General features: G+C 33.0%; 1 long non-coding RNA gene across 1 annotated transcript in view; it reads right to left on the bottom strand.

Annotated features, from left to right (window-relative positions):
* Positions 1-993: 993 nt before the first annotated feature.
* LOC143043070 (uncharacterized) overlaps positions 994-14,704 on the bottom strand; it is a 46,274-nt gene continuing 32,563 nt past the window's right edge. The window contains exons 3-4 of the long non-coding RNA XR_012968174.1: positions 6,653-6,738; positions 994-2,391 (exon numbers count right to left, since the gene is read on the bottom strand). This is a non-coding gene — a long non-coding RNA (uncharacterized LOC143043070). The remainder of the gene's footprint in view (positions 2,392-6,652; positions 6,739-14,704) is intronic.

A 14,704-nucleotide genomic window follows, 5' to 3' on the forward strand; every position in this document is an offset into this window, starting at 1 on the left:
GGAATTTTATTTTATTTTTATTTTGTTGATTTCCCCGAGCTCTTGTGCATTACATAGAGAATAATACATGGCAAAATCCGTATCATATGTCGTATCATCCCGAGACACCAATATCAGCCCAAGGGCCTTTAGGCCCGAGGGATGATATTGGTCGAGGGTGATACGGCATGTGATACGAATTTTGCCATGCATTATACGCCTTATCATATATTTCAACAGGAGAGTATTATATTATATGAACTGTTTTCTGATCCATAGCACTGGGTTACCTTCAGTTCTACTTTTGTCTTGCTTCAAAGGCCTATGATTAATTACTGTAGCGTGGAAATCAATAAAATCCATCTGGTGTTAACTTCAGAGCCTGCTTAGTCATAAAAAAAAATCTCAATTTAAAATATACATTTCCCTGTAGAAATGTGTAGTATTCTTCATGTGAAATATTGCGTAGAGGCCAAGCTCTATCCTCACCAGGAAGTACTATCTACTGATGAATTGTCATTTATTAGTTACCGGTGTTTTGGCTGTGATAGGGGTGTGATAAAGGGTATGCGATAAAGGGTAGGGGTGGTGATAAAGGGTATGCGATAAAGGATGCGCATCAAAGTTGCGCGATATGGATTGAACAGCAGGCTATTTATCAAATATGCAAAACTACTGTATTTACTACTAAACATATGATAATTCTTTTTATTATGCATACGAATAAGAATAAAAGTTATTTTGTCTTTTTTTAATTGCACTTTTTAAAACAATAAAATCGGCAAAGGGTCTGCAAATAGGTTCCAATACATGTAGATTTACGTTGGAAGTATATTGTAACAGCCATTATTATGCATATCTTTGAGTCTGTGCTAAGTATATTGTATCGAGAATTTTATCACAGTGTTGTTAACAAAGCTAAAGAAGCTCGTCATATTAGAATACGAAATATTTTGAATTTGGTGGAATACTATGGTATCAGTAACTTTAATATTGAAAGATGACGTTTTACCTTGTTTATGCCTTAGTCTTTAATTGAAATACATGTAAATATTTTTTAAAAGGTTGTCATAAACTCTTTTTTAAAGAAATTTGTGTCCCAGAGTGTAAAATTATTTCTTTGGGTGATTAAAATTAATGATACATCTTCCTCATGCAGATGTGCGTATTCGTTGATCCTCCGTTATGGCGAATATTTTATACAACATAACAAGCTTGTTGACGACAGTTAAACGATTAACTTCCTGTTTTATTCTTTTTAAAATGTTTGAGGTCATTACAAGTTTTATTACACCTATCATTTACAATTCGTTCTTCCTAAAAATGGGAAGTGATTTGAAACAGCAAAGGAAAAACTTAAAGTTCCGTCTATATCGTTTACTGTTGAAGGCATACAACAACGGATTCACAGCCGACTTCAACCAAAGAAACCACGTTAGAGCTTCATAACTTAACAATTCGATGTCTCCTTTCCGTACGGATTTGATAATTGTATAAATAGTATACGGAGCCCACGTGACAAAAAACACTGCCATCAATAAACCTAACGATTTCATAGCTTTCTTCTCTCTACGCTTTCTATAATCAGTTTGACATTTTTTGTCTTTCCTTTTGGAGTCTTTGCTTTTTACAGAATCCACCTTAGATTCACTGATTGATATCAAAGAAGATTTAGATTTCGTTGATTCGGATTTTGACTTGCTGCTTCGTCTGAAACTCTTTCTAAATATTGATGTGATACGAAATTTTGTTCGTTTTCGTAGCTCAGTTATAATGGAAATATCAACAACCGAGAGTAGAATTAAAGGAATGAAAAATTCTAAGAATGCTGTTGTTGTTGTAAAAACAGAATGGTGTGCGAATTGTACATCGCACATTCCTGGTACATTAATGTCGTCCTTATCCTGCCAAATGTCCCAAAATATTATAGATGGTCCATAAACCAGAAAGGCTAATACCCACGATAACCCTATCACTATTGAACATTTTCTTTTTGTCTCGATCTGATTATACGACATACCACATCTTAGAAGCATCAGACGATCGTAACTTATAATAATCATCATAAACACGCCTTCTACACATACTGTAAAATCTATGACATAAAACGCTTTGCAGAGGTAGTAATCCAAAAAGAAAGAACTTGGTCCGATCTCGTAGACCATATAAATCGGTAGTACCACGAATCCAAGAATAAAATCTGCTACAGCTAAGTTTAATATATACGTGTTATACACTGAATGTAGTTTGTTGTCTCTTATGTAGGATAACACCGTTAAGAGGTTTCCAAGCACTGTGAACACTGTTATCAGACCGCCGACTGTACCAAATACGATATACACATAAATAGGAAAGGTCGGAAGGTTATCGTCGTCATCTGTACCAACAGTGGAATTATTCATGTTTACTGATCTGAAATATAATAATATGGGTTTTCAATGACTTTATATAAAATGTATATTGCTTGTACAATTTAAAAAGGGGGAAATCATCCTGCTGGTGATCTTTTAATATATTTTGTGTCTAACATGTAGTCATTGTCTTGATGTCTCATTGACACAGCACCGAAGTCTCCTTTGACTTACTGAACTACATTGTCAATCTGTTAAATATAAGCAGCGAAGCCGGTTTACAAATGTTGATCACAGTTATTTGTCTACGTTAATGTGTCACTGAAAGTGAGATTACTGTTTTATAAGCGTAAGTGTCATGTGTATTGCTATTAATCCAAAAATAGTTATTTGTTTGTGTATGTACATGCACTGTTGGATTGTTGTTATCTGATTATATATTGTTCTTTTAAAAAAGAGTTCACTTGTCTGTCTGATTTCGAGCGATGGTGTTTGATTGACCGAGTAGCTTTCTCCTTAATTTTTACGTTTACTTAAACCATCTTTTACTTGTCTGCTAACTATAAATGTATACATACATATCTTGTTTTCCTCTCCTTCTTCACACTAAGCATCCCTTAAATACGCCTTAACATAATTGTGTAACTTAGCAATGAAAAAGTACGTTTATAGATATAGGAAGATGTGGTGTGAGTGCCAATGAGACAACTCTCCATACAAATAACAATTTAAAAAGTAAACCATTATAGGTTAAAGTACGGCCTTCAACACGGAGCCTTAGCTCACACCGAACAACAAGCTATAAAGTATGTTTGATATATATTTGTTAAGGTGATGTATTTTTCATGTTATGCCCAGAAAATTTAACGATTAGATTTATAATCATATATTTTACGAGTTAACTTATATCTTTTGACAATCTACACGAGGTTTCCATTAAAATAACAGGAACTATGTCTGTCTGAATGAGATTATAAATGTATGTTTTGCGTAAGCATAAAGGAAGACGTTGCCACTAAACAGATTGTCACAGCGTTTACATGGAAAAAAGCTAGGATAGAAATTTATAATTTCGGAATTTAACGCAAATCTGATTCTAACTTTACGAAAGCTGCCTTAACCATGCATGCATCATGCTTTACAATAACCAATGGTCAAATTGCATGAACACCCCTTTCATCACCTTAATTATTGGAAGCTATGTTTCAGCTTTGACAATAATACATTTGTGTAAATTAGATAAACCCATTTTGGCTTATATGCCGTCATGGTGTATTAATACAAATAAAATAATGTATGTGGTATATATATCGAATAGACAAGAACCCAACGACCAAGAGAAAGCAAAACAGTTAGGTAACACATACAAGAGGCGGATTGTTTATGTCTTTTACAGACATCTTCACGAAAAAATGAGGACAAAAATACTTGTTTTTAAAAAAAGAGGTTTTATTTTAACATTAGACTTGTGTTTAATCGTTGTATATCTTTCATCAGCAGGAGAGAAAAAAAACTGTAATCAATAGAAGGAATTGTGGGGGTTTACTCCTTATTGTTGAGAGCCGTATGGGGATCTGAAGGTGCCAACGTCCTCGTTAGGAAACTATGTGAATAAATAATATAAATGATATCAAAGATATATATATAAACAACACTACGATATCTTAAGCCCCAGTCCCACTAGACCACGATCGCACCACGCTCGCCGCGATCTAAAATAAATTCAGATGGTGGTGAGGTTGTGGTATGAGCGGCATGAAAATGTAAATTTTCGTTGCTTTCACGATGCTACTACGTCCTCATTACGCTTCTACAATGATCCCGCTACGATTATACCACGTTCTCACCGCGCTTATTCTGCGACCTCACTGCGCTTATCAAGATCTTTCTACGCTCATCACGTTCTCTTTACGACCAAACCACGAGTTATCCGATTGCAACACGATCTTGCCACGCTTCTACTGCGATTACATCACGTTCTTACCACGATTATATCAGATTATTACATGTCATTTTTCATATCGCATGTATTATCAGCCCTCGGTCAATATCAGGCCTGGAGCCATGCGGCTCTTGGGCTGATATTGAACCTAGCGCTGATAATACATGCGATATGAAAAATGACATGTTATGATCTTTTTATCATATGCTTCAACAATGGAGAAAAATAACAAATTCATATATTGATCCTTTTACGTGGTTCCCAAATAGAAGTTCAAAGATTGAAAAGTTCAAGGACGTCGGACCCAAATTTAGTACATTCGATATCAAATCTTTCTACCATATGCCTCAGCAGAGCAGAACACATTTTTAATATGGACGACTCGACCAAAAAAAAAAACAACAATATACATAATGAACACTGTTTGGAAAAGTCAACCTTTTCAAAGTAACTTTCGAAATTATGTTTGAAACTTATAAAGAATGCATTTATTTAATAATTTGTTTGTTTTTTTATTTTTATTTTATTTTTATTTTTTTGTTATTTTTTTGTTGTTATTAATTTACACAATATACTTTTCAGTATCAGACTTAGTAAATAATTGTTTTGTACACTATTTCGTAATGTTTTTCACTGAAAACGTAGCATTTGGGTGTATTTTCCGGAATTTGCAGAGTATCACCGGAATGCCATGTGATAACGTTACGGAAAGGCATGTGATAACAATCGAAGCATGTGATAAACTTTTCATATCAGCCCACCAATTCGAAAAATATGGAATTTACGTTAATTTAATGCTATTATCATACAGTAAAAATCATATGTTATTTAGTCTAAGTGTATGATAATACTACGTTCATACCGCGATCTTACTACGTTCTAATCAATAACGTCAACATCGTGTTCCATATCAATACAGTTCCATTCCTTCTATTTCTGATTAATACATAGATTCTCTGAAACAATACAGTCATGCCACCAAAATCTACTAGAACACGTGGGCGTAGTGGTAAGGGCTGATGCAGAGGTAGAGTGAGCTCTGATAGTAACGAATCCTGGTCAAGCATGTCGGACCGACCAATCCAACCTAAATAACAATCTATTGCCGGTCCATAAAGCTCAAATGACGATTTTTAGTGAACGATAGCAGAGATGACACAGAGGTGTCATAGATATAGGAAGATGTGCTATGAGTGCTAATGAAACAACTCTCCATCCTAGTAACACTTTATAAAAGTAAACCATTATAGGCCAAGGTACGGCCTTCAACACAGAGCCTTAGCTCACATCGAACAACAAGCACAAGCTATAAATGGCCGCCAAAAGTACTAGTGTTAAACCATTCAAACGGTGAAACCAACGGTATAATCTATATAAAACGAGAAGCATGGTTGAGCCGCTAGGGAAAATGGACAAGAAATCCTAATTACATACAGACTAACAAAACCTGAAGAGATTTAATATCTTTTAAATGAAAATGTCAATGACAATGATGGTCGTACTATGAACGTAGTCAGGTCGTAAGAAGAGCGTGATGAGGACGACAAGGGCGTGCTAGAATCGTACTATGGTAGTGAAGAGCGTGGTATAGTCGTAGTGGAAGCGTAGTTGGGTCGTGGTGAGAACGTGATGGTCGTAGTGAGGTCGTACAGATCTGTAATAACGTCGCTGTGAGATCGTAGCGCAGTCTCTCCGAATAGAATCACGCTTTCGCTACGCTCTCGCTACGATGGTACAGCGACCTTTGCGATCTTACTACGATCTAAGTGCGCTCTCACTACGCTTCTACTACGACCTGATTTCGCCACGACCGCACCACGATTGTTTTGAACATGTTCAAAGTTGGCCACGCTCATCACGATCTTGAAGACCTCACCACGACCGTGATACGACCTTACTGCGATCTACACGATCGTACTACGATCATCAAAATTTGCATTTTTTCACAGATCGTAGTGCGATCGTGGCCTAGTGGGACTGCGGTATAAAGGACAGCTAATACGAGTAACGAGTGTACCAACTTGAAGATAGTCAATATGCAGAGATACATTTCTATGATTGTTTAATATAAAATGGAAATACACAATATATGATGATTGATTGATTTGTTATCTTTATTTCATACATTCATATGAAGATTTTGAAATTTAAATTATACGAAAATAAAGATTTAAAATCCACAGGAACAGATTACTGTTTATCAATTTTAAAATCTTCCAGATGCATAACTGTTGAAGGTAAAACATTCGACTAATTAGATAAACTCTTCGTTTAGTGTCTGTTTTGTAAAGGCGAAGAACCGATTATTGCAACCAGAATTTTTTAACTTTAGATTATTTCTTTAAAAAAAATGTAACCATGATAACATAACCATACTTACAACTAAATATCTCTTACTGTATTAATCCATAGAACGACTCTGCGACTTCGTTATTGGCTGACAGTAAACGTAGTTCTTCATATTTCCTAGAAATAATTCAAAATAATTACACAATGTTGGGAGTAAACACAATGTTACATACTTAATATCAAAAGAATTGTAACCTTTTATTCCCAACCTTTTGTTCTTTATTATCTTGTATTATGGTATCTAATTAAAACTATGAAACCCAATATTGTTATAGAAATATTTCAATAACAATGTTAACTACACAAATAGGATACATTAAGCTATTCTATGGAGTCGGAAATATCTCAGACCATCTGGGACAAATATTATTCAAGACTTTAAAAGGATTATAATTTGCATAGAATATTTATTCTATTTTCGTTTGTAATATATGTTTAATTTTCATTACGTGACTCGAAGTACATGTATTAAAGCCGCAATGTATATTAAAAGAACTTTATTGCAAATGCATGTGTATGTGATACCCATCATCGAATAACAGGAATCACAACGCATTTTCATTACATGTTTCCGGTATCATCAACATACTAGACTGTTCATCGCTACTTACATAGCACTTACACAAATTATAACAAAATATTCAAATATTGTTCATCATAAATTTAGACATTATAAAAAAAATGAGATTTCATCTCCCTTAGACATAGTTGACCTGAGATGGTGCTTGTTATATTTTACGGTCATTTTTGCACATGTATAATGCATTTCATCTGCTTCGGTTCTTATACATCTATCATATATTGTGCTATTAATACCACTTTAAAAAAAAAGACAGATTAAACTCAGCATTCGATCGTTAAAGATTGAGAAACAGTATCCACCAACCGCAACCAACTGCAAACAATTGTCAACTATTGAAATCATTACATTGAGTCAACATATCGCCCGTAGATGGTGTGCTATGTTTGCTCGCAATACCATTACATTTGTGCGTATTATTTTAAAGGTAGACGCGGAATAATATCCAAGTGCTTCGTAAATTAGAAATGATAACACAAATATTAACAATCGGTTACTGATGTAATATACACAAAGAAATGGTGTTACATATTTTCGGTTCGCTTTTTTATCCAAGTCTAAGTATAACATACATTTGTATTTTGTTACGTTCCACCTCAGATTTTGCTTTTGTTACACTTGTTGATATTTAAACCATTGAAGACAATTACATCCCCTTTCCAGAATCCAGAATCCGGATCCGTCCCTGATAACTGCATTGCATTTTCATTAACATTAATGTTAAGACTGCAATTATTTGAGATCTCCTTCTCTGTTTGTGAATTATAATATGTAGTTAACGATTGGAATAATTTATGCATTGCTTTTTCTGAATATTTGAAATGTATTGGAATAAAAGAATCATACTTATATTACTACCAAGTTAACCTATTGATTCAGAAGTCACAATTCTAATATAATAAGCCTTATTGTCAACATGCTGTAATATGTAGATGAACCCATATGCTTCAATTACCTCATAATTTATTCTCAAGCTTAGGGATGAATTGAACGATTTTGAATTTATCTAAGGTTTTACAAATTTTTCATTTCCATGAAAATTGCAGATAAAGTACTACAATGCGTTTTTCAACGTTTCAATGTGTTTTGGTCTTTTGCACGAAACATTTGCTGCTTTACATCTCTTTACCAGAAATACATTGAGAATTTTTTTAAATTTTTCTTTGAAAATGCTAATACTGTTGATACTAGCCATAATTTTAGCATCATTTTACAGAATCATGTGTTAAGTTTAAAAGGAATATAAAAACGTTGCTAATACTTAGTTATATACTCACAAGTTAGTTTCATACTAATTACTCTTCCCAATGAACATGACTTATTCTCTATTTCAATAATGTTAACCTTAAATCCTATAAATTTTTAAAACAATTGATCATCCATGTCAGTCGCAAGATTTGATCAGCTATGTAATAAGTTAATACACAATCATCCAGTGTTTACACATGGCCTCAGGTGCGTGATATCTTTCCACTATAATTAATACTTGAAAATCCAATATAAATCAAATCAGCTGGGAACAATGATAAATTGAGAAAACCATTGGACTAGTTGAAGGAATCATGTTTTAACTTTATATTTGATGTTTGAGAGAGGGTTAGAGCTATCAGTCTATGGTGAATAAATATACAGTATCACTGAAACAAGATATTACCATGATAGCTGTCAGTGTTTTAACTGATAAGTACAGAGAAAACATCAGAGCGACACCCAGTTTTGATTTTGAGAGTTTTTTAAAAGAGAAAATTGACGACTCGAATGAGATAAGGATTCAGTCATAGATTGTTCAAAATTTTAAAACCCAACACTGAAATAGTAGCTGCTACATGTAATTGTAGCCGACATTTCTTCGTGGTTGTTTTGTTAAAAGAAATCTATTTTTTTTGTTTTTTTGTTTTACACTTATTCATGAGTTGTAATATCAATCTGGAATGTAATTGCTTTGATTTAACATGTGTTTTGGTTTCAATTCGACCTTCACAGAAATTATTTAAAAATATGAAAGTGTGAGAGAGAAAACCAACGATCATTTTTGTTTAATATCCTTTGATGCACCTTAACTCGCTATCATGTATCTGTTATATTTTACTGATTAGAAGACCTCATACAGATCACCACTTTGACGAACTTCCGGTTTGTCCAGAAGGATACTTAACAGATTGTAATTTGTCAGTATCTCGTTTGATCTCACATTTAATCAATATGATTTTATCAACTTTCCCCGACAGTTGACAATGTATACAACGTTTAACTATTAATACTGAATACTATTTTAAGTTAATCAAAATATTATGTTTCATACTTTAGTACTTTTTTAACTGATTTCCCGTAATGTCCCTGTTATTGCATACACAAAATCAGTTTAAATTAAGTATTTTTGAATTGTGAAATTCTGCTTTTTTAAAAAAATTCGATCTTTACCGATTGGATACACAATACTATATAAAAGTAGAATAAATTTGATCCATAAAAATGTTCGGGAAAATATTTTACTCTATAAAACTTTCTAATTATTTTTTTTTGTTCAATGGTGTTGTCTTTTGTCTGTTTTCTGCTTTTTTTACTATTATCTATGGTTTTCGAATGACCTTTTTTTATCTTCTTTTCTCTTTATGAAACGTTTCAACAAGGAAGAAAAATTATCGGAGTATTATGAATTAAATGAAGGTATGAAAAGAAAACTTTTACAATATTTTCAAAACAGTATCTTTCCAACCACGAAACTGGTTATGAGCATTGAGGTCCTTTATTGAGTAACACTTTAATATAACAGTGTTGTAATCGTATGTATCCAATGGTATTCAATATTATATACCAAGCCTAATGCGGTATGGGCTTTACTCAGTGTTGAAGGCCATACGGTTACCTATGGTTGGTAATTTCTGTGTCATTTTTGTCTCTTGTGGAGAGTTGTCGCATTGGCAATCATACCACATTTTCTTTTTTATATAAACCTAACAAAATCCTATAGTGATTCCTTGACTAATTATTTCAAAACCAATAAATAACATGATATATTGTTAAATGTGTAAACATCATATTGTGAGAACACGTGGAAGACATATTTTGGAAGGAATACCTAATTATCAACATACACACTCTATCTAAACATTTACTTTATCCTGGTTACGTTTGTGATATCTCAGGTGTCTCGCGATTTGATATATCTGTGTTTCGAAATGAAAAACTAACAAATAAAAAAAATAAAAAGCTAACAGAAAAATTACCAATGAAACGATTAAAGAAAAAAACCAAATGAAACGATTCAGAAATAAGAATCACATAAATAAAAGCTGACAACACCTGCACATTGGGAAAACATAAAAAAAAAAACAGATCGAGGACCACGAATCGTCATAATTAAAGGAAACAGTAGTGTACCGCTATTCGGAATTCATCAATCGATTGAGAAAACAAATACGGGTGACAAACTAAAACTGAGGGAAACATCAAATATAAGAGAACGCAACACAATAGAAACACAACTCTAAAATGCAACACACACAGAAACGAACTATGATATAACAATGGCCATTTGCCTGACTTGGTACAGGATATTTTAAGAAAAAAATGGTGGGTTTAACCTGGTTTCGTAGCTATCCAAACCTCCCGCTTTTATGGCAAAGTTAAATATAACATTAAAAAGACAACATGTCATGTCAGGACTACAAGCCAAATAAATAGGAGTACATACAGGACAGAGACACACAAACATAATAGCCGGAGGATAAACACGTGTACTCCGGATGAATCCTGCTCGCTTAGTGTCTGTCATTCCTTCTCTTACCATGTCCAATATCGCACATTCAAATTGAAAACAAAATTTTACAAGACACAGGATCTAACTGTAGAACCATCGCATGTAAGATTACCGGAATATCATTTTGTCTTTTTATTATTGATTCTTGGAGCTAAGACAACATGTAACTTTTACAAAATGACAAAATATCAATCTGGGTCAAATTGTCTCTCAAATTTCATAGATGCTTCTTTTTAATGCATATCCAAACTTAATTGTCTTAAATTATTCATGCTTTACAATAACATTATCATTGAAATAGAGTCTCTTAATAGCCATGTTAAAAAGGTAATATAATCAAACTCAAAACAAAAAAATTCTTAAAAACATTTGAAGCCACTTTTAAACCTCATACTATTTATCAATACTAAGAACTTTTGAATATTTGACCTTAAGTCGAAATTCCCAAATGTGGTCAGATATATTTAGATTCACCATAAAAACAATTGACAAATAAATGATATCTTTATCAAAAAGGGACGAAAGATACCAGAGTGACAGTCAAACTCATAAATCAAAGATAAACTGACAACGCCATGGTTAAAAATGAAAAAAGGCAAACAGACAAACAATAGTACACATGACTCAATATAGAAAACTAAACAATAAGCAACACGAACCCCAAATGTATACGTTATATTTTACCATTTGTTGTAGTGACAATGAACACTATTAGTAATTAGGCCTGTTATCATCAGAACTATTGGAGAAAATAAAACTATTTAGTGGAAAACGTGATCTCCTAAACTAGACAATTAAGCGATAAATACTGTATCTGTAATCAATGTCATTTCAAGGAGGTTTCAAAAAAACTTCAAATACAGCATTAAAATACCAATACAGTTTTTTTTTGTTTTGTTTTTTTTATATCGTACAGAAAGAGTTGCGTTTTTAAATACCAGCGTTAGCCTTCACGCCTTTCTAGTCTTTGGCAATATAATTAACATAGCAAGAGTTTGACTTTGATCGTGACACTGTTTAAGATTCGTTGGTATTTAACTACTGTATGTCAATGTTTAGAAATAGACGTGAAAGTGAACGCAACATTCTTATTTTCACAATTTGACGATTTCTAAGGTCAAGTTATTGAACTTTAACAGAGATCATATCGTAAAAAAGCACAAACTCCAAGGTAAATTCGTATAGGAGGCGTCCATAAAAACTGACAAAATCAACGTTAGACTACATGAACCACTAAAACACATGAAAACTATATCACTGACTCGGTACAGAAAATTGATGAGGAAAATGATTTTGAAACTAGCTAATCCATATTATGTTGATATTATTGAATCTAAATGTACAGAACGATACCTCTGTCGTTTTCTAATGGTAATAAACTACAATAGGTTGCATACTGTTTTATGGTTAAAATACATGATAAACAATGGTGTCCAATGTTTTTCTATATCAGATTTGTGTGGGAAAATATATGAACTTCAACAGATGACGAAAAGACATAATCAGTTTATGACATTTGTTTTGAAATAATATTTTTTATGTGTGAAGTGTTTAGACAAACAACCTAACTTGTGAATATAACATGTGACACATGTTTGAAAAAATGTATCATATATTCTTTTTGATTCATTGTTTTGTACACGCATCAGGTCGTTAGTTTACTCGTATGAATATTGTTTTACATTGCTTTCTATGGGTGACTGTATGGTATGGGTTTTGCTCATTGTTTATATACTTATATTACTTATATCATTGTAAATTGTTTCTTGTTAAAAACGGCCAGTTGAAATTTTGATAATCACATTGGCATTTTAAGCCTTCAAATTAAGCACAAAGAGTATTGAAGTTCATTTTGAGTCAGCACATGTACCAACAAAATATATTACCAGATTCGAATTATACATTTTTCTGTTGTATATAGATATAGGAAGATGTGGTGTGAGTGCCAATGAGACAACTCTCCATCCAAATAACAATTTTAAAACAAGTAAACCATTATAGGTCAATGTAAGGCCTTCAACACGGAGCCTTGGCTCACACCGAACAACAAGCTATAAAGGGCCTCAAAATTACTAGTGTAAAACCATTCAAACGGGAAAACCAACGGTCTAATCTATATAAAAAAAAACGAGAAACGAAAAACACGTATAAATTACATAACCAAACGACAACTACTGTACATCAGATTCCTGACTTAGGACAGATGCAAACATTTGCATAGTATAGGAGAAGGATTAATGAAATTTTACTATTACAGAAGATTGCTTTCACTTGGGTTTTATATTACGAGTGAACGTCTATTTCGGGACAGAGCTCGATATATTACATGTATGTAGACCTCTGTCTGTATGTTGTCGAAAACTGCTAGTATGGTTATGTCTTTTGTGTTATTTATTTAGGTGCGTTGCTTTCTCATTTAGGCTGTTGTTCCCTCATCTCTTTGTGCCCTATATCGTTTGTTTTCCTATTAAAGAAAGATATGTTATGCTGGTAATGTTTATTTGATTTCATATGAAAAACATATTGGTGTTAGAATAATACACGTCTCTTGGTTTCTACAATTTCTATAAGTTTTAAAAATAAAAAGACAAATGAAGACTCCCTTGCTTACAAACATTTCCTACACTATTTTCCATCTTTACTTTAGATATATACAACAAGGCTGTCTGCTTTTCCTTGTATCCTTGTGTAGGGATTTTATCGAATTTTAATTGCATTTCAGGAAGTTAAATACTATTATTTCAACTTTATTCCGAACATTCAATCAAACAGACTGAAGATGCCACTTTATTTTAATGAAACCTTTTACAGAGGTCTATATAATTAGAAGGATAGCGACAAAAGTGCAAATGATAACACTGTATGGCATTTAACCGTACAAATTGAATTGTTTTTCATGTAACTCTTTCATAAAGATAAGAAAATGTGGTATCAATGCCAATGGAACAATAATCCACTAGTTTGTGGATTTTTAAACTATATAGACAAGAATGTAAAAGAATACATTAATAAACAAGAGAGTATAGAATGAAAACAGGAAATGTTTCAAACAAAAAAAACCAACCCTATCAAAAGGCAGAAAATAACACAAGGCCACCAAAGGGTCTGCAACATAGCGAGATAATCCAGCACCCACGTCCGATGTTTTATTAGTAAATACGAGATTACATATTTTTAAATTAAATGCAAAGCGATGTGTATTAAGTACGTAGTGTAAGAACTCAAACTGATTTGTCCCATTTGGCAGTGCCGTCAGACATGGAGAATCTACCAGACAATCAATAAGTAACAGGTGACGTAAACAAAAGACAAGACGTATTCGATAATACATATCGTGCGTTGGTTATGGACATGGATATTCCTTTGGAAAAATATTGTGACTTTCCCATATCTATCCATTTCAAAAAGGTTTGAAATAAGTGTTTAACCCTCTGAACTACCTGCAGTTGAATTTGATACTAAACCTTCCTTATAATCTGTTACAAAATGTGAAAAAAAACAGTGTTCTTCTGACAACATTAGAACTGTGTTTTCACATATAAGCAATTTTACACAAGAACAGTGTTTGACAGTTCTAAACTAGAACAAATTCTAGAAAAAAGTTTTATCTGTTACAGCTTCTGTTAGCTCCATCTCTAGTTTTCGACAGTTCTGTTATATAGTAAAAGCAAGGGCAACATTGGATGAAGTCATTCTTACGTTTACACTCTGACAAGTTCACATAGCGGCATTTTCTTTGGTTA

The sequence above is a fragment of the Mytilus galloprovincialis genome, chromosome 8 (genome assembly GCF_965363235.1).
Source record: "Mytilus galloprovincialis chromosome 8, xbMytGall1.hap1.1, whole genome shotgun sequence".
Classification (NCBI taxonomy): domain Eukaryota; kingdom Metazoa; phylum Mollusca; class Bivalvia; order Mytilida; family Mytilidae; genus Mytilus; species Mytilus galloprovincialis.